The sequence below is a fragment of the Hemicordylus capensis genome, chromosome 5, assembly GCF_027244095.1.
Source record: "Hemicordylus capensis ecotype Gifberg chromosome 5, rHemCap1.1.pri, whole genome shotgun sequence".
NCBI classification, from domain to species: domain Eukaryota; kingdom Metazoa; phylum Chordata; class Lepidosauria; order Squamata; family Cordylidae; genus Hemicordylus; species Hemicordylus capensis.
Genome location: NC_069661.1, coordinates 251,101,002 through 251,125,786, shown reverse-complemented (window position 1 = coordinate 251,125,786; position 24,785 = coordinate 251,101,002). Strand labels below are relative to the sequence as shown.

The window sequence follows — 24,785 nt, the reverse complement described above, 5'->3', positions numbered from 1 at the left end:
CACAACTCCCACCATCCCCAGATCCAGTCACAAAGGCCAGTAGCCAGATATGATGGAAGGTGCAGGCCAACATCTGTAGGCGGGCCACAGTTTGAGCCCTTGCACTAGTTTCCAGATATTCATAAGAAGACCCCTGCTAGAATAGGCCACGGCCTGCTTAGTCCAGCATCCTGTTTCCCACAGTGGCCCACCAGATGTCTCTGAGAAGCCCATAAGCCAAAGATAAAGGCACCCAACCCCCTTGCCTGCTATTACTTGCCTGCTGTTACTTTCAACTTGTGGAATTCTCTGCCACAAGATGTGGTGACAGCCAGCAACCTGGATGGCTTTAAGAGGGATTTGGATAACTTCATGGAGGAGAGGTCTATCAATGGCTACTAGTTGGAGGGCTAGAGGCCACCTCCAGCCTCAGAGGTAGGATGCCTCTGAGTACCAGTTGCAGGGAAGTAATAGCAGGAGGGAGGGCATGCCCTCAACTCCTGCCTGTGGTTTCCAGCAGCATCTGGTGGGCCACTGTGTGAAACAGGATGCTGGACTGGATGGGCTTCCTTGGGCTTGGTCCAGCAGGGCTGTTCTTATGTTTTTACTTCCCTGCAACCGATATTCAGAGGCATCCTGCCTCCAAACCTGGAGGTATTCAGGTTTCTTCAAGTTTCCTGATATTCTTCAAGGGCAGCCCTGTGTAGAGTTTATTGCAGTCAAAACATGATGTGGTTAAGGTATGGGTAAGTGTGGTCAGGTCTGCCGTCTCATTTTAATAAACTTTTTACATTTAATTTTGGCATGGACATACAGAAGAAAAATAAATACAAAACACAACAGGTAAAACGCAGCTCAGGAACAATTAAATAAAACACCCAGGGATCATTACTTCACTTAATATATTTAGAATATTTGTAAATAAAATAATAAAATAAAAAACCTTTTCCAAGTTACCTTTCAGGTCTTGTATATGCAGGTTTTTGGGCATCGATACAATTTTAAGAGGGTAACCGATGTTCTAAAAAGAAACACTTATAATCTAAATGAGCAGAGCCTTTTAACTGGGAAGAAGGATTGTCCTGCACCAGTAATGCCCAAATTTTATCGAACCAACATTTAATTTTTGGAGGGTTCTTCCTTTTCTATTCCTTAGCGATGCATGGTTTTGCTACCAATAAGAAAAGCATTATCAGTTCCCTACTTAACTTGCATTACACCTTTGAGGACTACCATTGCTTACTTTAGTCCCCTGCTAACTGAGCAAAGACAGGCACCTTTTAAAAATGGTGACCTCTTTATTTAGCAGGAAGAGAGCAACTGGCCCTATCCATCCCCAGCACAGCATTCCTCCAGTGCCTCTTGCTGGTGCCTATCCTATGTTTCTTTTTTAGATTGTGAGCCCTTTGGGGACAGGGGAGCCATTTTATTGATTGATTGATTGATTGATTGTTGGAAAGCGGTATATAAATATTTGTCGTATCGTTGTATCGTATCATATTATATGTGGGCCTGCTTTCTCAAGGAAGTCTTGTGTATCACAAGACAGAGCCGTGCGAAGGCACTCCCTGTCCAGAGCTGCTACCTGAGCCAAAGGAGTACAAAAAGAATCTCCATGTTGTGAACTTGTTCCCTCTGAGGGAAGGCAACCCAGTCTAGAACAGGTCAAATTACCTCACCAAGGCTGGCTTTCCTACTAATCAACAGTAGTTTGTCTGGATTATGTCTCAGTTTGCTAGCCCACACCCAGCCCATCACTGCCTCCAACCTCTGGTTCGAGACGTTCACCACCTCCCTAGGATCAGATGACTCGATGGCCAGGTTCAAATATAGCATGGAACCACGGGTCCAATGGACCCGTGGTTCCGCAGCCCCCTCCCCTGGCTACATACAGACATTGGGGAGATGGGCCTCTCTGCAGTCAGCAAGACAGCAGAAAGGCAGGGGATTCCTTCTTGACAGAAGGACAGTCCACACAGCCAATCGGGCCAGAATGAGGGAGGAGCTTCCTCTCTCAACTCCAGTCCCGTCAAGCTCAAACTGTGATGCCAGCATTCGAACGTAGCACTGGCACTGCAGAAATGGCAACTGTGGTAGTGGAACTGCACTCTGTCTGAAGGTTCAGAGTGGAGTTTGTTGAGTGAAACTGCGGGTCAGTTCCCCCAAGTTCATACATTCAGGTTAGGAAACCGGAGATGAAGCACCTCCAGTTTCCTATTTTGTCTGAACTCGGCCAGTGAGATAGGGTTGAGTGTCATTGTGAGTTTGCTTAATCCATTGCTTAATGCCCTATAGTCGCATGAGAGCTGGTCTTGTGGTAGCAGGCATGAATTGTCCTCTTTGCTAAGCAGAGTCTGCCCTGGTTTGCATTTGAATGGGAGACTACATTTGTGAATACTATAAGATATTCTCCTTAGGGGATGGGGCCGCTCTGGGAAGATAACCTGCATGCTTGTTTGCAGAAGGTTCCAAGTTCCCTCCCAGGCATCTCCAAGATAGAGCTGCGAGAAACTCCTGCCTGTAACCTTGGAGAAGCTGCTGCCAATCTGTGTAGACAATACTGAGCTAGATGGACCAATGGTTGACTCGGTATAAGGCAGCTTCCTATGTTCGAAGCTGAAAATATCTATCAGTTTGACCTTTCAAATATATACCACAGGCTTCCCCAAACTGCGGCCCTCCAGATGTTGCTGAACTACAACTCCCAGCATCCCTAGACACAATTTTTTGTGGCTGGGTATGCTGGGAGTTGTAGTTCAGCAACATCTGGAGGGCCGCAGTTTGGGGAAGCCTGATATACCATAACCAGCAGAGATAATAAAATGCCTTCAAACTTCCACCATCACCGACTAGCATGCTTTTAAAAAATCATGTATTCTTATAAATGCATAAACACTAATGCAGTGCTTTAACTTTTTCTTTGAAAGGTAGACAGCCTGCTTGATGCCTGGGGAAGGAGATGGCTGAGCTCGCATTTGATTTGCTGATATGCCCGCCTGTCAATTTGGTTGCATTTCCATGAAGTTGGGATGGAGATAAGTTCATCTGGTAGCTTGGGCAACCACTGTGGTCTCTGGTTTTTTTCTTTCTTTCTTTCCACACAGCTATCAACTTATGGTTTAGGTGGAGCTACAATCATATTTATCTGCATATGAGCCTGTGAAGGGATGGAGGGGAAGTGTCTGTTTCTGTTTCTGTTTCTGTGAAGGCATGGAGGGGGAAAATCAATAAAAGGTGAAAATGCCCATTTTTAGCCTACTTTCCAGTAGGCTTATGAGATCAGCCAGCATTCTGTGTGTGTGTGTCCCCCATCAACTTCGCAATGTCTGGACCAAAATGAACCAAATTTGGTACAGTTGTGGGACACCTCAGTGGCATAGTTTGTGATGATCCACCCCAGTCTAAGATGGCAGACGCATGAACTTTTGAAGCGCAAGTGGGCTAACTTGTGAACTGCTTTGAACCAAATTTACTACAGCTGTAGGGACACATAGGAATGCTCTACTGGTGTGGTGTATGATGATGTCATCCATTCAAATTCAAAATGGCGGCCACATGAACATCTGAGGTGCAAGCAGGCTAATTTGTGGACTGCTTAACCCATTGGAACCAAATTGGGTACAGTTGCCGTAAGTGACACACAGAGACACCTCAACGACATAGTTTGTGATGATGTCATACACACTGATTCAAGATGGTGGATGCGTAAACTTTGGAGGCGCAAGTGGTCTAACTTGTGAACTGCTCAAGCAATTTGAACCAAATTTGCTGCAGCTGTAGGGACACATAGGGACACCTCAATGGTGTAGTTTGTGATGATATTATCTACCCCAATCCACGATGGCGGACGTGTAAGCATTTGAGGGACAGGTGGGCAAATTTGTGGACTGTAACTGATCTGAACCAAATTAGGTACAGTTGTAGTGAGTGACATACAGGGACACCTCAGTGGTGTAGTTTGTGATGATGTCATCCACAACAATTCAAGATGGTGGATGCGTAAACCTTTGAGGCACAAGTGGGCTAACTTATGAACTGCTTAAACAATTTGAACCAAATTTGCTACAGCTGTAGGGGCACATGGGGAAACCTCAATGGTGTAGTTTGTGATGATGTCAACCACCCCGATCCAAGATGGCGGATGTGTGAATTTTTGAGGTGCAAATGCACTAACTTGAGAACTGCCTAACAAATTTGGACCAAATTTGGTACAGTTGTAGTGAGTGACACACAGGGACACCTCAATGGTGTAATTTGTAATGATGTCATCCACCCCAATAGAAGATGGCAGATGCGTGAACATTTGAGGTGCAAGAGATCTAGCTTGTGGACCTCAATTTGAACCAAATTCAGTTCAATGGTACAGACAGAGAAAGGAAAATAGGCTGATTAGTTCTTACTAGAACAACTAGATCAAATTGCAAAGGAAAGGAGAAGAAATGAAACGAAGTGTATTCTATGAGCAATCGTTGGAGTTCCAATATTATACCTTGTGGTAACTATAGCAATGTTAACAGTGCAATTTTCTGAAGTTCAAAAGTCATGCCACATTAAAGACATATTTCGCTCCTCGTATTTATTTGTTTCAGTTAAGTAGCAGCCATGCTGGGAGTGACAGAGGCTATCAGGATTGGGCCTGTGGTGTTCAGGGAAGGTGTGCTGCAATCCTGAGGAAAATGGCCACCCATTAGGAGGTCAAAGCAGCTTCAGAAGCACAATTTTTGTTAAGACTGTGAGATGAGGGGAAAGGGTTGAATATCCCCATCCCACACACCAGAGTCCTGCTGCTGATCCCCCTATCGCAGGGGTGTCACCACAATTGGGTGCACATGTGCTAAGAACATAAGCCTCGGGGCCCCAGAGGTCTGCCCTTTCGACCTCCCCTGCCCCCACTTTTGTGCTTGCCCCAACTCCACAGTTTTTAGTTGGAAACTCCACAGTTTGTTGGAAACAAACAAAAACGTGCTGATCGGGTGGGGAAAGAAGCGAACTGCTTTGCTTCAAAGGGGAGCAAAGTTGCTCGCCACGGGTCAGTGGAGGTCAGCTCCGGAGTTTGCACCTGGGCTGTAGTTTTGCACCATCAGCTGATGGGCAGGGAGGTTTAAAGTTTAAACAGCCACTCTCTCCACTTCCCTGCTGGCACACAAGGAGGCTTAAGGAGGCGAGCAGCTGGGAAAATTTACTTATTGCGAGGGGTGGGGTGGGTGGGGGTTAGACAACCGCAAATAAATGAAACTACCCCTGTGAAAACAAAATTGGTATACAGGCAGGTGGCCCATGATTAAGCGAAACCACAGGAATTGAAGCCACAAATACCGAGGGCCACCTGTATATACCTAATATGTATATGCATATATCCTGGGAGTTATTTGCACATGGGTTCATGCTACGGGGTACATGTTGAGCGAAGCCACTTCAAATTACACTTGCGGCATTGAGGGAAGCAGCCCCTCCCCTCTGCTCTCGGGTTTTGTTTTGATGCAAGTTCACATGGCATGCTCCATGTTTTCCTTCTAGCCAATTGGTGGGGGCGGGGGGAGAGATTTCTAATCAGCGATATCTGCATTTCTAAAGAGAGTATCCCTCTTATGCTAATGATTCTACATCAGTGCCTCTCCCTATTTGCTCCGGCGTTTTCAGAAAAAGTAGTTTAAAACCAGCTTTTCAAATTCCCGGAAATACACCGAGATAAGCTTGATATCGCATGACAAAGCCCAATTTGTGTGTGGAGTGGGTCCAATGCTGTCGAATGGACTTTGGGGCAAGTTTGGCTGGTGTGTGAACGCACACACACTCTCTCCCAAAGGAGATTCGGGGCAGAAGCCTTGTGTGTGAAGCCTCCTGGAGAGTGCAAGTTTTGCTTGAAGACAAGATGAGTCCTCCAGTCAAGAGCCAACAGCATGCCAGTGAGTCAGGGAGGTGGAAGGCGGAGAGTGAAACTAGAGCTGCAACCCAGCCAGCAGGCCCTGCTCCCTCAAGGGCCCAAGGGCATCGGTCCCCTCTTGTTGTTATTATTTATTTTGCTATTTAAAATATTTACACCCCAGCCCTGCAGTACGATACTGCTCAGGGCAGCTCAAAACATCAAAGCAATAGAAGTAATATAAAACGTAAGATACCATCGGTGATCTGGCTGCGTGCCGGCCAGGCTCGTATCAGCCTGTTGACTCCTGCACCCACCACCCCATAACTTGTAGGGCTCCAATGCAAATCTCCTTGCATCGGGTGGCCAATTCATCACCCAGTCCCTGCCCCGGCCCCTCTCGCAGCAGCTTGATCTGCAGATATTGGTGGCTGATGTTTATCTCCCTTAAAAATCACAAGTTTCAACTGCTGATTTCTGTAGTCCAAGTTGCGATACGAGTCACAGGGGCTGAGCAGACTGGGTCTTATCTGCTGAGCGTGCACAACCCAACCGCCACTCAGAAGTGGCTCCCAAAACGCCTTCTTCTTTAATATTGCTTGCTAGTCCATCAGCTGCTCCTCTGTACTAAAATGGTATTGGCCAAGGATTCATGTCCTTGTGCTGTATTGATTTCTGCATGGAAAGCAACCGGTGGCTCAGCTGACGTTCCTCTTGCCACAAATACCCAACCATTGAGTGTGTGGTTCAGAGTGTCACAGTACTTCCTGCCCTCATCTGCATGATGAAAGTTAAAGCATGAGTCACCTAAGTAAGTTCGCTTCAACATGCTTGAAAGTTAAAGATTTTGTTATGTTAAAACACACACAAGTCAAACACTGTTTCGATGTAAGCTGGATTCTCAGAAGCATCTGGTGGGCCACTGTGGGAAACAGGATGCTGGACTAGAAAGGCCCCTTGGGTCTTATCCAGCAGGGCTGTTCTTATGATTTGCAAACAGTATCACCAGCCCCAAGTCGAATCCTACTCCAAATCTGCATGGTGACCTCTGGGACAAAGAATGGGGAATCTCTTTGGAATCCCCAAGTGAGTGGGTGGATGCATGGTGTCTTGTGCACGTGCACAGAGATGGATGCACAGTGCGCCAAGGCATTATGGAGTCACAGCATACAGCAACGGAAATGCTGGCTTTAGCAATGTATACTGCATTTACCTGAATAGAAGATGACTCCGAATTTAAGATGACCCCCTTAAAAAATGCTGGTTAAATATGGGTTATTCCTGCATTTATTTTACACAAAAGGAAGATAATTTAATTTAAGATGAAAACCTCCCCCCCCCATTTCTAACATCAAATAACTTGGAAAAAACTAGTCTGGGATTCAGATAAATACAGTAATAGTCAGTGGGAAGCTTGGGCAGTCATCCTTAGGATGATGATGATGATGATGATGATGATGATGATGATGATGATAAAATTCAGCCATCCCAGGTCCTTGGGAAGGACTAGATGTCTGGATAAAACAAACTGGTCAACAACACCTGTCTGACTGTGTAAACAAGAAATAATAATAATAGCCATTTAGTGCACAATATGCCGGACCTGACAGTCATTGAGAAGAATCGGGTTCTGATAACTGATATTGCAATCCCAGGGGATAGACAAATTGACGAAAAACAATTGGAGAAAATAACTAAATACAAGGACCTTCAGATTGAAATTGAGTGGCTCTGGAAAAAGAAAACAATAGTGGTGCCAATAGTTGTTGGTGCCCTTGGTGCAGTACCAAAAGAACTTGAACACCATCTTGACACCTTGGGCATCGATAAAATTACAACACATCAGCTACAAGAGGCCACACTACTTGGGACAGCACAAATACTATGACGCTATCTTTAATTTTTCTTTATCCTAGACCCTTGGAAAGGGCCCGATAATTAAAGTACCAAATCCAGTCAATAACATCTGGTAAACTGTGTGTAAATGGCATAATGATGATGATGATGATACACTTTATTTGTTAACTGCCGCTTAACAAATTGTTTTCTGGGAGGCTCACAACACAGCATTAAAACATCAAGTAAAAACACATAAAACATTAAATCACAACACACCAAAAAACCAAAAACAAAACCCCCCACCCAATACAAAACAATTTAAAAACTTTGTAAAAGTCAATTTTAAAAATCAAATTTAAAAATCAAAATTTAAATATGCATGTGGCGCAAAGCAGATCAGCTGAATTCGTACCCCACATTTTGCAGTTGAAAACAGATATATCCTTGTAGCAACCAATTGGTGAATGAGAATGGGTTGAAACAAGCATATATCCGATATCATCTGCAAAATGTGGGGTACTAATTAAGTGGATCTGCTTTGCTCCGCATGCATTTCATTACCTGCCTTCCATCTGTGGCATGATCATAGTCAGGACTGCAAGCCATGTCTCCCAGACAGCTTGGCCACACCCCTTAACACTGTACATCTCACGCCTCTCCAGTTGCGTGGCCACGCCCCCTACACATTCACAGGCATGTCTCTATGTTCCTGGGTCAAATGTTGGAGGCTGTGTGCAGTCAGCACTCAAAGGAGAGGTATTGCTTGCAAAGCTTGCAAGGGTCAGATCAGTCCCCCAAAGCTGTTTTGATGGGAACAGCAAGGGGTATTTGCCACCCTGCTGGCTCCCCAATCAGATCCACCACCTGGAGTGACCACCTCACCTTGCTTCATGAAAGAACCACCTCTGCAACCAGGCTGCCGTTTTAAAAGGAAAACACAAACATGCAAAAGGCAAATGGCATTTTTAACAAGAGGTGTCATTAATTCGATGGAAAGGCCTTCCGGATCAGATAGTTGGCCTTTTCAGATCGATTCAAGCCATTGCATCTCTTGTTCTGGAAAACAGCAGGCAGAGGCGCTCTTACCCTAGACTTTCGGGCCAAACTCCGGGGCCTCCACAGCCCCTGGGGGCCTCCAAATCCTCTTTAGTCTGTCCAGGGTGGTGCAGTCACCCAGCCGAGCATGATGATGCTTAATTTGCAGGGGTGGGGGCTCAAAAAGCCTTTAGGTCCAGGCTCCAAAATTACCTAGGTGCACCTCTGTCAGCAGGTGATGCTTGTGCCAACACCTTCTATCTGTGAGCGAAACAGGTCAAGAGAACGAGCTGTCCCTTCGCTAATTGAAAGACAGTTTCATTGAGGACTACAGTATCTGATGACACACATGGTATCTTCTCAGGTTACCTTATTAGGATTCTGCTCAGAATCTACTTTAGAGTTAGTGGCTGCTGGTCAATTGGAAACCCTTTTTTAAAAAAAAGATTGTTCCAAAGCTTCATGGAAGCCAATAAAAGTGTCGGCTCGCTTGTGAAGAGACAGTACTGGAAAATTGGGGTGCTTTTTAATTTTGCAATAACTGTTTATTAAGAAATGTACAAGTGGAGCAGGAGGGCCGCCAGAAGACACACAAACAGTGCCAATGCAGCTTGGGAGGTTTTTCGACCTCCAGAAACCAGTCCTGCCTGTCCACTAGGCAGACCTAGGTAGTCGCCTAGGGCACCAGTTCTTGGAGGGCACATAAACAGGGACAGAATATAGCATTGCCAATTATTCTTTCTCTCCCTCTGTTGTTACACCCCTGAAGTACTGCACACAGTGGTATAAGAGTGGAATATATCATACTGCAGCCCACTATCCAAAGGGCCTGCATGTTCTGCACCCCCAAATCCACAGTCTTCTTTGCTCATTGCACCTCAGTCCCCAATAAACAGCTAGTCTCTCCAAGCCCTCTCTGGAGATGCCAGAAAGGGAACCTGGGAGAGCTGGTCTTGTGGTAGCAGGCATGAATTGTACCCTTTGCTAAGCAGGGTCTGTCCTGGTTTATATTTGAATGGGAGACTACATGTGTGAGCATGATAAGATATTCCCCTTAGGGGAGGGGGCAGTTCTGAGAAGAGCTTCTAGGTTCCCAATTCCCTCCCTGGCATCTCCAAGATAGGACTGAGAGAGACTCCTGGCTGCAACCTTGGAGAGGACACTGCCAGTTCAATACTGAGCTAGATGGACCAATGGTCTGACTCAGTATAAGGCAGCCTCCTATCTTCCTATGACCTTCTGCATGCAAGCATCCAGGTGCTCTTTCCCAGAGTGGCCGCAACGTCTGAGTGGAATATCTTACAGTGCTCACATGTAGTTTCCCATTCCAATGCAAAACAGGGCAAACCCTGCTTAGCAAAGGGGTCAGTTCAAGCTTGCTACCCCAAGACCAGCTCTCCTCCCCTAATAGCAACTACAGAAGTAGAGCTGTTTAACTTTGTAGTAAAAAGGTAAAGCGTGCCTGCCGTCAAGTCAATTTCGATTCCAGGTGCCCACAGAGCCCCGTGGTTTTCTTTTGGTAGAATACAGGAGTACGGCTGCACCATTTTCCTTTTGAGAATCACACTTCCACAAGGGGCTATTTGCTGAAATACTCCCTCAGGGGGTCGACAGCTGCTTTTGCGAGTACAATTTTTAGCAGGGAAGCAGCACGGAATTAAAATTGTACATTTGGTCTTCTCTCGTGCCATAGTCCCAATGAGACCTGGCTCCCCTTGGGTGCTATTTTACAGCAGGGTGGGGGAATCAAACTAGATGAGTTTATCAGCCTATCTAGCATGGCTCTCAGTTTCATTTTCTCAAGCCAGATTCAAACCATGGGGCTCTTCTTCAGCCCTCTAGCCATACCGGCAACACTCAGATACCCCCACCCCCCAGGAGGATGTGACCTACTTTCAGTTTTGGGAGCAGCAACTGACAATCAAGGCCAAAGTGCCTTTAAAGGTAAAGTTGTGCCATCAAGTTGGTGTCGACTCCTGGAGCCCACAGAGCCCTGGGGTTGTCTTTGGTGGAATACAGGAGCGGTTGACCATTGCCTCCTCCCGCGCAGTGTGAGATGATGCCTTTCAGTTTCTTCCTATATCTCTGCTGCCCGATAGAGGTGTTTCAGAGAGTCTGGGAAACATACCCGCAGGGATTTGAACCGGCAACCTCTGGCTTGCTAGTCAAGTCATTTCCCCGCTGTGCCATTAGGTGGCTTTAGTTAACGTAGATATTCAGTAATCCAAAAACCTTCATTTAAGATGAGAGTTAAGATGCTTTCAGTTTTCACTCACGCCGTACAAAGCACACACGTCTGAAAAGGTGCCCATCTCAGCTTCCACATCATCTAAGCTGTGGAGACTTTGTACAGTCTCATGTTTTATGTGGCTTTAGAAACGAGGCTCCATGCACACACACTTTGGCCAGGTACACATAGAATTTGGGGTTCCCCCTAGCCCAAGATATGGGCGGGAACCTGAGGCTGGCACTGCCGATGATCACCTATCTCAGTTTGTTGAGAGTAGCCAAGTTGAGCCAGTTATGAGGAGTCCCAGCTTTGCATCTCTTGGCAGGCATTGGCCTTGATGGCAAAGGGGTCAGGCTCACCTGGAACAAACCAGAGGGACATCAAGAGCGTGGGTTCAGACATAACATTCCCCTCAGTGGGAGAAGCACTTGGTTTGGAAAGCCAACTTCAAATCTTGGTTGCACATCTTGGTTTGAGGCCCTGAGTGAAATACCGGTTCCTGTCTTGACATGGGTTCAGACAGTCACGGACAAGTCAGTTTGCTGACTTTGCAAGTAGGTTCTGCATTATGTGTGAGGCTCTCCTTTGGGTTGGTCCTTCAGTTCTAGATTGTCTAGGGAGGGATTTGTACCCAGGCAGAAATTCAACAGGTGCAGCTCCCCCAATCTGTTGCTAGAGGTGGCCCTGATGTATTTCTGCCTGATACTCCTCTAGAAGGCCCAGTGCTCCCTGAAAATGCCACTTGTGTACTAAGGTATACAGTACACCATGCCAGGATCAGAAGAGTCTAGAGTGGGAACAGAACCCACCAGGGGTATGAAATAGAGCAGCTATGACTCCCACTGAGCTGAGCACAAAGCCAAGTTTTGCATTACATTCCTGCCAAATAACACCCAGCAGTTTTACAGTGGGCTCTCTTTGTTTTCACGACATTTCTGAAATGGTGTCAAGAATTCCGTTTGCACATCTGCCTGCTCGGACACATTCAGTGCTGCTTGAAAACATGCTACAGAGGAAGGCTTTTAAAAAGTCGGTGGATTGCATCAAATGTCACTTTTCACTGAGCTAATTGTTCTAGAAAGTCCCCTCTCTCCCTCCTGCTGTAGGCCTTTTTTTTGCCCTGGTGTGTGGGAAGATTTTTCCACCGATCCTTGTGTGGGTCTTTTTCATAGCAAAAGGGAGAAAGGCACAAATATTTAAACAGAGAGGACCATAGGAAATTATGAATGTAATTTCACAGAATTCTTTTCAGGTGTCCCAGAGTAGGGATTCTCAAACTTGGGTCCCCAGATGGTGTTGGACTACAGCTCCCGTCATCCCCTTCTACGGTGATGGGAGTTGCAGAGGATGATGGGAGTTATAGTCCAACCCCATCTGAGGACTCACGTTTGAGCACTCGGACCAATTGAGATTTCTGAACTTCCTTCCGGGGCAGTCACATGCAAAGTGAATTAGAGGACTTCACCCCAAAATACAGTGCAGTAATTACAGAAGTGGCGGAGAAGGCTTGGCTGCAGTGGGAGGGGACTCTCTCCTTTTCGGTTTGTATATTCATGAGAACTCCTTGCTTGATGGTTCAAGTGGGCATTGCTCATCAACTAAATGAATGTGTTTTAAACAGGTGTTTTTTTGTTTTTTTTTTAATTAATAGTTTACTTTTTTCAAAAATGCATTTTGAATTCTATGGGTGGCAGGGAGAGAAGAATCTAGAGGGTGATTTGAAGTGGAGAAATGGCAGGCAGGGAAAGGATTAAGCACCCAGCTGCTCTCTGTCATTTAGGGACTCACTGCCCTCCCAAAAGCTATTTTTCTTTTCAACATAGGAAGCTGCCTTCTACCGAGTCAGACCCTTGGTCCATCTAGCACAGTATTGTCTACTCAGACTGGCAGTGGCTTCTCCAAAGTTACAGGCAGGAGTCTCTCCCAGCCCTGTCTTGGTGATGCTGCCAGGCAGGAAACTTGGAACCTTCTGCATGCAAGCAGGCAAATGCTCTTCCCAGAGCAGCCTCATCCTTTAAGGGGCATATTTCTTGCATCTTACAGTGCTCACATGTAGTCTCTCATTCAAATGAAAACCAGGGCAGACCCTGCTTAGCAAAGGGGGCAGTTCATGCTTGCTACCACCAGACCAACTCTCCTCCCCAAATGACACATTGGGGTTCTGTTACATGCATTTTGTGGGAGATCCAGCTCCAACAGCCAGTTGGGGGGGAGACAGACAGTAAGGGCATTCCCTCTCTGACTATTCTTTCTCTACTCTACTTTCCCTTTGTTAGACTGATAGTCTCAGGTTTCATTCTCTCACCTGGAGAGAGACAGAGAGACAGAGACTTCCTTCTTCTCCCCTCCCTCTTCCTGTATGTAGCTAGCAATGAGGCATGTAGGTCTTTCTGATGGATTTCCTAAATAAATTTAGGAGCTCCTCTCGCTAACACATTTGAGCACAGTGGCTGACACACTGCGCAATGTTCTGTTTGTGTTTTTAACAAAGTGCGCTTGCAGCTGCACAACAGCACTTTTGCACAAAATGCAAGCATTGCAAAAACACAGGTGTGTGATGGGCAAGCCTCTGGTGATCATGACTTACACAACGGAGTCTGCACAATTTTTGCATTCTGTGCAAGACCTCTCTTGAGCAACTGCGTGCATGTTTTATTAAAATGCAAATGGATCATTGCGCAGTATGCCAGCTAGTGTTTCATTAACACTAGGACTAGCCAACAAGAGAGGAAGGAAGCTCTTCCTAGCCTCAGAATGTGAATTGATGTCCTCTAAAGTTGCCACCCTAGGCACATTTCCCCCTTTAAACTCAGTGGGGCTTATTTCTGAAGAAGCACCCGTCAGGCTGCCAGTGGAATTTGAAATGAGAGTTTGGAGTGTCTGCAAAATATCCGATGAGCTGTAAAAGACGTCTTCCCAAATTCCAATACGACCTGCAGTTTCTTAGAGGGGGATTCTGCACTTCTCTGGTTAATGATAGGAAGGGAGAAACAGGGTAATTTCACCCTCTCCTCCCCCCCCCCCAAACTTTCAGGAACAAACGTATGAAATGTTCACAGCCTATTGTGTGTTGTTTCATTCAAACACTTCTATTTCCTGGAACATCTTACTTTCGGGCATTCATGTTTCCTGCCACAACTACACACACACACACTCATTTTCACACTCACACAGATAGTGGCAGCCACCACCAATTGTGATGCATGTGCCCCCCTTCTGCTGCTAGTTCTCTACATATCCCCCCCATACTTGAAACTTTAAAGGAAAAACTACCAGTAACTGAGTACGTAGTCCAGGTTATCTCCCCACTCCCCTCTCCAGAGAAGGTTCCCTCTGGCATCTCCAGATAGGGCTGAGAGAGACTCCTACCTGCAACCTTGGAGAAGCTGCTGCCAGTCTGTGTTGACAATACTGAGCTAAATGGACCAAAGGTCTGACTCAGTATAAGGCAGCTTCCTATGTTCCTATGTACCAGCATCACATGTAGGCTATGGGCCCAGAGGTGGTCTCAGAGATCAGCAGCGGCTTTCTGCAGGCCCCTGGCAGTTGCCCTGATGCTAGCCCCTTTTGCATGGTTCTGGTCCACTTCTACACCATCATTAGCCCACTCTTTCTCCCGTCTCGCAAAACCACAGTTCCCACATACATGCATTCCCTTCCTGCAGCCAACTTCCCCCTGCACTCTTTTCTAAAGTCCCAGAATAGGAAGACTTCCCCAATGAATCACACACAACTCCCTCGGCCCCAGTGATCCAGCCCCTTGTGAAGCTGACACAAACACACCAGCAGCCAGTCTCCCCATCAACAGCTTTGCAACACCGACGTGACAAATTGCACAAGCCCAGCTCTCCCTTGGCGCTTCCTCTTAGCGTATATGTCCACATCCCATGAGCGCAGAGGACCCAAGACCAAGAGTGATTGGCCACGGCGTGCACACCGAAGCACTCAGCAAGACACTCAGCATGCAATCACAACCTGCTGGATGGTGAGGGGAATTTCACCGCACCCCCCAATGTAGAGGGAGATGTCTATGATCAGAGATCTAGGGGAGCAGGAAAGTGGCAAAATTCTTCTCATCAACTGGGAGGGGTGGCCACATGGACCGCAGTGACCTAGCAAAGGTGGAGCAAGCCCTGGGACAAGTGGTTATGGGTGCATCACTGGAAGGTACCCTTTGCTTATCTGTTTCCGCCAGGGGCGTTGCTAAGTCCGGTTCAAAGATCCGGTTCAAAGATTCAAAGATTCCCTTCTGAAAGTTAAACTCAGTCATACCAGCCCAAGAATAATGGTGTATGTTTTTAAAAGTCTCTACTATTGTCATAGCCACCTAATGGCACAGTCAAGAAGTAACTTGCCTAGGGAGCAAGAGGTTGCTGGTTCGAATCCCCGCTGGTATGTTTCCCAGACTAGGGGAAACATCTCTACTGGGCAGCAGCAGCGATATAGGAAGGTGCTGAAAGGCATCATCTCCTACTGTGGGGGAGAAGGCAATGGTCAACCCCTCCTGTATTCCACCAAAGACAACCACAGGGCTCTGTGGTTGCCAGGAGTCGACACCGACATGACAGCACACTTTACCTTTAGTATTATCATACAGCTTTGTGCAGGTGCCCCACTTCTGTTCTGTAAGAGGTCACAGAGTTGGCGGACAAGATGTGGGGCACTGAGCAAATCCCTGGGGGCCTGTGCCCCATGGGCCACCCCCTAATCATGCCCATGGTTTCCACCCACATTCTCTCTCCACCTCATTTGCACCCCTTTTGCCCCATAAGACGTTCCTTGCTGGGTCAGATCAAATATTCATTAGGTTTTGCATCGTGCCCCACACAGTAGCCAACCAGACACCTCCAGGATACCCTGAAGCAGACCCTGAAGGCCATACTCCACTCCTGCCCTTACTCCCCAGCAACTGATATTCAGTGATACACTGCCTCTGGTCATGGAGGGTCCATTTATTGCCCATGGCTGAATTCTAATGGCGGTTGAGAGACCTCTCCTCCATACATCTGCCCAGTAGCCCCCTTTTGGTTGCTGTCACTTCTTGTTGCAGTGAGTTCCACAAAGCATCGAGCAATGCACTGTAATGTAAAAAACATTCCATAGGAACATAGGAAGCTGCCGTATACTGAGTCAGACCATTGGTCCATCTAGCTCAGTATTGTCTTCACAGACTGGCAGCGGCTTCTCCAAGGTGGCAGGCAGGAGTGTCTCTCAGCCCTCTCTTGGAGATGCTGCCAGGGAGGGAATTTGCAACCTTCTGCTCTTCCCAGAGCGGCTCCATCCCCTGAGGGGAATACCTTACAGTGCTTCACAGTTTTCGCCCTGTTCATGTGCGATTCCCTTTTATTCCCTACTCACACATTATTCCCCATGCATCATGTTCAGTGCATGTACAATCTGTGTACAGCCTCTGCATGTACGGCAGTGGCGTAGCAAGGGTGGAGCAGGCGGTGGGGCAAGAAGTGAAGATGGGCCTCTGCCCCTCCCAGGGCAGACCCCTCCTCCTTCTCACCCTCCCCATGCCTTTGCTGCAGAAGAGCTGCAACAACAGTGGTGAAAAACAAGCTGTTCTCCGGACACCTTTTCTCTCACTTCTATGCAAATAATATCACACTTTCCCCACATGGGATAGCAAAGAGCAAGCTGTTGCCTAGCCAATGGGGGCCCCTCCCTCAGGGACATGTGTCCCATTTCGCTCAGTTCTTGCCACACCCCTGACATATAGATTTGTACACACGTATCTGTACCTGGCATTTGAGGGGACCTGTACCCAGGTTCACTTTTCACATGAACACAGGGACAGTCATTCACACAAACACAAAGTTACGTGTGTACAAGCACCTGAACACATGCGCAACATAATGTCTGAATTTGGCTTTTGCCTGTCCTTTAATCTGCTGCTAATAATCAGTCTTTAATCTGTCCTTTAATCTACTGCTAATAATCAGTCTGGGAATTGCACGTCCCCAGTTCCAGTATTAAGAAAGAGAGGAAATCGTCTCTCCACTTTCTCCACCCTGTGATACCGTTAGCAACTGTACGAAGCTGCAGGTGCTAGACCCCATTTCAGGCATAACTTCTGAGAAAGATTACCAGCTAGCTGACTAGGAAACAAAGCTAGCCTGGCCCGCTCCTGTCCCTTTAACAGAGATGTAATCTGCAGGAAACAGTTGAAATCTTTCAGAGCATGGGGAGCGAAGCATCATCTCCCTTCCTAATTGCTGCAGATCAAATGGCAGTTAAAGGGACAGGTAAGGTAAAGGGCATGTTTAAAAGTTGGCAACCCAAATATATATTCTCAGAAAAAGCATTTCAGGGGAAAAAAAATGTTTTTTCTCTTCATTCATCCCTAAATTTAGAGTACCAGTGCTGGAGGAGAGGCAAATTCATCTGCAGTTCGTCAAGTGGCTACTCAAGGACGGGCCTTCTCCAGTGCTGCCCCGAGGCTTTGGAACACACTCCCTGCTGAAATAAGAGCCTCCCCATCTCTGACAACTTTTAAGAAGTGTTTAAAGATACATGTTTTCATCCCAAGCTTTGAAACTAGACTTGTAGTATTAAATCTTTTTGAGGTGTTAATGTCTGTATTATGGTGCTCTAAATTGCCCAGAGATGGATGTTTGGGGCAGTGAACAAATGTGATAATTAATTAATTAATTAATTAATGATAATAACTGCTTAGTGGTAGAGTGTGCATACTTTGCACCCAGAAAGTCCCCCATGTGCAGTCTTTGGCACGTCCTGCTTAAAATAGGAACACAGTTCAAGCCCTGGGAAAGTCCCTTGCCCGAGGGCTGCCAACACTCCCGGATTGGCCTGGAGCCTCCAGTAATTGGCACCAGTCTCCAGGGAGTTTTTCACACGGGTTTTTTTTTAAAGGCCTTTAACTTGCATCTCCTCCAGAATGGAGGGGTTGCATTCATATATCGGCCAGATTTACCCCGAAGTCCCTGCGAATTATCAGGGAGCAGTTCACACACAATTCGGGTTTTTCACTGCGTGTTAAGAGTGTAGCCCGATTTATATCCGGGGTAAAAAAATCCAACATTTGCACCGTTTTTTTGGGACAACTTTGAGTTCGCAGTAAAGCCTCCCCGTAAATTCACAGTAAAACCTGCGGTGTGTAAAAGTCCCAGCTGAATATTGAAAGCAATCCTGGAAATATTCATGGCTTTAGAACATGAAAAATGCTGGCGGGAAAAATCTCCAGAAGCGGCTTCAGTCACCCCTGGCAAGCCTAGACCTCAGAGACCCACAGCCAGGCAGACCAATGCTCAGGAGATCCAGAAAGACACACCATCCACTGAAACCACCCAGCTCCGCAGCCTAGCTAGGCTGAACCAGCTCTCTCTGATACCATATTTACCAGAACAGAAGATGATTCTGAATGGAAGACTCCCCCCCTCCCCCCGAAAAATAGAGGTTACTTTTAGCTTATACCTGTATTTACTCCAAAGGAAGAGGATTCCGAATTAAAGACCAGCCCCCTGATTTCTAACATCAACTAAGCAAGTCAGAAAGTAACCCTTTTTACAGTCACAGACCAGAAAAACCGCAATTCGACAGATAACTGCGAAGCAATCCTGACAGGAGTCCTGAAACAAGCGGATAAACGGTACATGGTGGACAAGCAATCAGCTCTTGCCGACGTCTCCAAGCGGTCGCAGCACATTTGGCAACGCTGAAAAAAAGTGCCTCTTTCTGGTCAGAGAGTCAACGCTGAAGAGAAGAGAGACCCATCTGGCCTGGAAAGTAACATCAAAGAACTTGGGGGAAACCTCGTCTTGGATTCAGGGGAATACAATCATGGCTTTGGACCAGTGCAGCAGCCCTCCCTTGCAACCTGCCCCTTACCTGTCCTCCAGGCTGAGGCCTCCTTCTGTTCTGCTTCTTGTCCCCCGAGCTGTTTCAGCCGGAGAGCCTGAAAGAGCCCAACTCAAACGGTGGTTGCCACAACAGCTGCTCTTCTCACTCACTCACTCGCAGCCAGCCACCCACACACTCACCACCAAGGCCGCCACCACCTCCGTCCTTTGCTGCTGCTGCTGCGCTGCTGGGGACAGAGATGGAATTTAAGATGCAGGCAGCAGCAGAGAGCTCTCTCCCCGCTGGCTGCCAGCAGACGCGGGGCTCTCCTCTACAGTCTCCTTGGAGGAACAGGAATTCAAACCCTCTCCTCTTCTTCCATCAACACCACCCACCACTTCCCCATCATGCCACCATCCTCCAGATCACTCGAGTATTTACACACAGGCCGGAGACACAAATAGCGTGTCACACACACACACACCCCCCTCCGTTGGTGATGGCATTGGTGTCCATGTGGCTCTCCCAGTGGATGCCCGTTTTCTGACTTCTGTGGCTGCTTTTAAAATGCAACAAACTACGTTATTTGTTCAGGCCGGGGGCGCTGGGGGGAGGGAGAAATTGAAGGGGGGGGCACAGAAAGGGGAAAGTCCATGTATGGGTGAGCAAGCTGTGTCCCACATATTTCTGAAATGAGGGGCAATGGGGGGGGGGCAAGCCACTTGTTGGAGGAGGGTGTTTGCTTGCCCAGCCATGCCCCCATGCTGGAGCTGCTGTTGGTGGAGAGGCCCCCGTGGTGCTGTGGTGGAGAGGAGAGCTGGTCTGGTGGTAGCAAGCATGACTTGTCCCCTTTGCTAAGCAGGGTCCGCCCTGGTTGCATATGAAAGGGAGACTAGAAGTGTGAACACTGTAAGATATTCCCCTCAGGTGATGAAGCCGCTCTGGGAAGAGCAGAAGGTTTCAGGTTCCCTCCCTGGCAGCATCTCCAAAATAGGTCTGAGAGAAATTCCTGCCTGCAGCCTTGGAGAAACTGCTGCCAGTCTGTGAAGACAATACTGAGCTAGATAGACCAATGGTCTGACTCAGTATATGGCAGCTTCCTATATTCCTATGCTGTTGGTTGAGGGTTTTACTCCATAGGGCAGGGATTCTCAGTTGGAGGGACTACCACTCCCATCATTCCCAAGTTACCTCCCTGGCAGCATCTCCAAGACCAGGCTGAGAGAGATTCCTGCTTGCAACCTTGGAGAAGCCGCTGCCAGTCTGTGTAGACAATATTGAGCTAGACGGAACTACAGTCTGGCACTATATGGCAGCTTCCTATGTTCCTACTTGATTGTAATGGTTTATATGAGTTGTATGGCGTTTGATTTCATTTTAAATTTTGTAAGCTGCCTTGGAATGAGTTTTATGAAAGGTGATATAGAAACTGAACTGTGAAATAAATAAACTAATAAATAAATGCTGTGTACATACAGGCCCTATTCAGACAATACGTTGTGTCTGTACATGTGCATGTGTTTCTGTGTGAATGACTGTAGCTGTGTTCATTTTAAAAGAGAAGCGGGGTACAGGCCCCCTGAAATGCAGACTGCAGGTAGGAAGTGCCCTGCTGTGCATGCATCGAACATAATGTTTGGATCACTGTAACAGCCCTCCACCCCTGTCACTCATCCCCTCGCCCCAACGAGGGCATGTATGTCGAGGCGAGGGTGTGAGTGACAGCGGGGGTGGGTGGGACTTCTTCCCCTATTGTTTTACTGGGGTTGGAAAAAGGGCTCAACAGCTGATCTTGGGGGCTGTTTTGCACATTTATCCCTATAACGTTCTTTGCACAGGTTGGGGTAGGAGCGTTTCACCCCAATGAACCCTCGCGAATCTGGAGATGATTCAGAAAAATCAAGGGGAAGGGGTTAACTGAGCCATAAATAGGGAGCCAACCTAGCCAGTCAGCCACAGAGGAGCCACAGAATGAATGAGAATATGGGGCATTTATTATTTATTTATTTTATTATATTTGTACGCCACCCCAAACTTCCGTCTCTGGGCAGGCGATAGCAAAAATAAGACAAATTCGAACCTAAAAACAATTTTAAAGCACAGGTCTAATGAAAAAGCTTCATTGAACAACTGTGACTTTAGAGACTTTTAATTAAAAAGTTGTCAGAGATGGGGAGGCTCTTGTTTCAGCAGGGAGTGCATTCTGGAATCTCGGGCCAGCAACAGAGGAGACATTGTTACCATGTGCAGCTAGAATGGCTGGAGAGAAGCACTAAAAGGAATGGGTACCAAATTCGTGAAAGCAGTCGTCCCACTCAGGTTCTTGGACATTGTGTCCAGGATGGCACTCTCTTGACAGTGTGGACAGGATGTCCAATTCCTGGACTGTCTAGGACAATCCTGGACATGGGGCAACACTCAGCTACACACGCACCAGTCATCTCTGAAAGCTTCTTTTCATCCTCTGCAGATTTGAAATCTGCCTTATAATTCTTGGGGCGGGGGGGATATTAAAACAACAGTAACAGTAAAATTGCTAGAACACAATATCATTGTAATATTATCAGATTGGGAGGTGGCTGAGAGGTGTGCTTTACAGTCAGAGATAAACAAACACCTTAAAAATACAAACAGAAGAGAAGCTCTGCTGGATCAAGCCAAAGATGCATCTAGTTCATTTGGGGCATCCCAAAGTGAGGGATGTGCATGAACTGGTCCGGAGGCCATTGTAGAGGCCTCCAAACCGGTTCGGATGTGGTGCAGTTTGAAGGTTTGGCACCGGGGGTGGTGGTGGTTCTTTAAGGGCAGGGGGGTGCACTTATCCCTCCCGCCGCTTTCCCCCCACCGGTGTTCCTTTTTGAAAAAACTTCTTGGGGCGGCAGCGTACCTCCCTGCTGCCCCTGCTCCTGTTTTTGGTCAGAAGCGGCCGGAAGGACCATGCGTGAACGACAAGAAGTTTTTTTTTTAAAGTAGCTCCGGTGGGGGAAAAGCAGTGGGAGGGGTAAGTGCACCCCTGCCCTTAAAGAATCACACACACACACACACACACACACACACCAGTGCTGGACTGTGGAGGCACGGTTCCGTGCACACCACTAGCCATAGTGATGCCCCAAGTGAAAATGTCTCTGGGAAGCCCTGTCCCCTGGAAGTTTCTCACACCTGGTTTTTAGTTTGCATCTCCTCTGGAATGGAGGGTGTGTGTTCACATATCGGCCAAATTGACCCTGAAGTCCCTGCGAGTTATCGGGGAGCACTTCACACACAATTCAGGAACTCACAGTAAAGCCTCACAGAAAACCCACAGTGAAGCCTGCTGTCTGGGAAAGCTCCTGAAGTTGGGACAGGAGCATCAGGTGCAATTCTGCCCCCCCACCCACACACACTTTCACTGAATGTGTGAAAAGTTCCAGCAGGGAGTTATTCACACTTGGCTTCAGGCTTCTGGGTAAATGTTGAGCGAAGCCACTTTGAACTACACTCACGGCATTGAGGGAAGCAGCCCCTCCCCTCTGCTCTCAGTTTCCTTTTGAAACAAGTTCACATGGCATGCCTCCATGTTTTCCTTCTAGCCAATGGGAGGGGGGAGAAAGAGCTCCCTACAGAGATAGTTCTTATCATGCTAATTATTCTACATCTGTGCCTCTCCCATTTGCTCCGGCATTTTCAGAAAAGTAGCTTAAAAACCAGCATTTTAAAAACCCGGACATATGTCGAGATAAGCTAGAATTTGCATCACAAAGCCCAGTTTGTGTGTGTAGTGGGTCCAAGAATCTTGAAGTGGGTCCAAGAATCTTGAGGTAAGTTTGGCTGGTGTGTGAACGCACACACTCTGTTCTGAAGGAGATTCGGGGCAGAAACCCTGTGTGTAAAGCCTCCAGAAAGTTTTTCACATGGGGCTTTAACTCACATTTCCTCCAGAATGGAGGGGGTGCATCCACATATTGGCCAGATTTACCCTGAAGTCCCTGCGAGTTATTAGGGAGCAGCTCACACACAATTCAAGTTTTTCACAGCAGGTTAGAGTGTAGCCCGGAGTAAATTTATAATTTATAATATAATTAATTATATTATAAATTATAATTATAATATATTATAATTAAATTTATATCCGGAGTAAAAAAATCCACTATTTGCGTCGGGGTTTTTTTTACAACTTTGAGTTCACAGTAAAGCCTCCCAATAAACCCGTGGTAAAACCTGCTGTGTGTAAAAGTCCCAGGTTTTTCAATAGTGCCTCATAAACCTGCACAACTGTTTAACCAGAAGCAAACAAAATGGGCATGCACACTGAGGAAATAAATAAAACAAATAATACAATAGTTAAAGAATACTACCGCCAAGACACTAAAAAAACTACTTTCAGTCTCTAGCCACAATCTGGGTGATTTAAGGGATAACCAGTGGATTTTTTATTTTATTTTTTTCATTTATTCCTGCATTAGAGAAGCTCAACTGACAGAATATTTTCCACAGGAAGCACCTTGAATTACTCCTATGGAGGTAAAGTTTCAACTTTTAAAAGATGTATCAAATTAGAGACCCTTAGTGGTTGCTGTCTTTCTTCCTAGCAGCAATTGCATGCCTTTAACAGCTGCCGGTTAGGCAGAAATTCAGCAGATGAAGCTTTTCCTGGTATGGAGATGCAGCAAGAGGGAAGACTTCACCTCCTGAATTTCTGCCTGACGTGCAACTGTGAATGAAAAGCAAAGGCATTCTGCCAGAGAAAGACAGCTCCCCTACAAGCAGCTGACCTATGCACCACCTCCAAGGAGCCACAAGTAGCATGGGGTCCTATCAGGCGGCATTCTTTCCATAACTTTAATTATTCACACAACCCAGGTCACTCCTGCCTATCATAACCCCTTATTATCTTACACAGCCACTGCATCTGTGGGCAACACCACTGTGTATTATATTTCTAGGAAACGCCGGAGCTGAATCCGTTCTTCTGAATTCTAAACATTCATTCCTTAATCAGTCTTCTTGTCCACTGCTGTTTCCAGAAGACTTTTCCCACCAAAGCAGACCTTTGTGGAAGTGAAGGCGGGATGGAGTGAACCGTTTTGCTTTCACAAAGCCAAGGACAATCTCTGTTCTACAAAAGAATTCGTCCCGATGCAGGGGCGTCATTAGGGGGTGGCCTGTGGGATATGGGCCCCCAATGAATTGCCCAGAGCCCTGAATCTTATCAGCCAGCCACCGTTCTCCGCCATGACCTCTTCCAGGAAGAAGGTACAGCAGTGGAGACCCCTGCGCAGAGGATGGGAGAGAGCTCCTAGCCTCACCTAGCTCTTTGCTGCTTCTTCCACCTTAATAGATTCTGTGTTATAATACTGAAGACTTCAAAAGATATACATGATTATTCTTGGGGAGGTATGATTGAGTTTAATTTTCAAAAGGGCTCAGGCCCTGGATCTTTTGTTGGCTCAGGCCCTGGATCTTTTTTAAGTACTTGGCAATGCTCCTGTCCCAATTATTATTATTATTATTTTTTAAAGAAACAGTGAGGCTGTTCTTACACACGGGCAAAACCTTAGCCCCATTTTTTAATCATCTGCCAGTCCTGGCTGCTAGGGATGTGTGAAACAGCTCAAGGTCGAGCCAGTTCGCCATTGAATCAGGCAATGATTCAACCGCAAACTGAACATCCCAGCCAGAGGCGTAACTATAGCGGGGGCAGGGGGGGCACGTGCCCCGGGCGCCATCTTTTCTGGTCACGTGGGGGGTGCCGCCATCACCAAATTTTTAAAATTTTTTTAAAATTTTTTGTTAATACAAATGTTTCCTGCTCAGTGTAGCAGCGCTGCAGCAGTCAAGGGAGCGTGTCGGTGCCCCCTTCCCCACGAGCGGTCCCTTCCGCGCCGCCTGCGGCCCCCCCATTGCTTTGCTGGCGCCTGGCAGCCAGTCAGTGGCCTGGCTTGGCGGCGGCGGCGGGCGCTTGTGAGGAAAAACCTAAGTATAATGTAGTATGTTGGGGGGGGGGCGCCATTTCAGTGCTTGCCCCGGGCGCCGTTTTCCCTAGTTACACCT

The 24,785-nt window shown here is 47.0% G+C and overlaps 1 protein-coding gene across 2 annotated transcripts in view; it reads right to left on the bottom strand.

Moving 5' to 3' along the window:
• The window catches only part of PRKCQ (protein kinase C theta), a 76,599-nt gene that overhangs the window by 46,902 nt on the left and 4,912 nt on the right, over positions 1-24,785 (bottom strand). The window contains exon 1 of one of the 2 annotated variants that reach the window (XM_053258614.1): positions 18,801-18,940. The exons of the other annotated variant lie outside the window; for it this stretch is intronic. The gene's annotated coding sequence lies outside the window, so the exon portion shown is untranslated. Of the gene's footprint in view, positions 1-18,800; positions 18,941-24,785 lie in introns of those variants that run through there. 2 annotated transcript variants of the gene reach the window in all.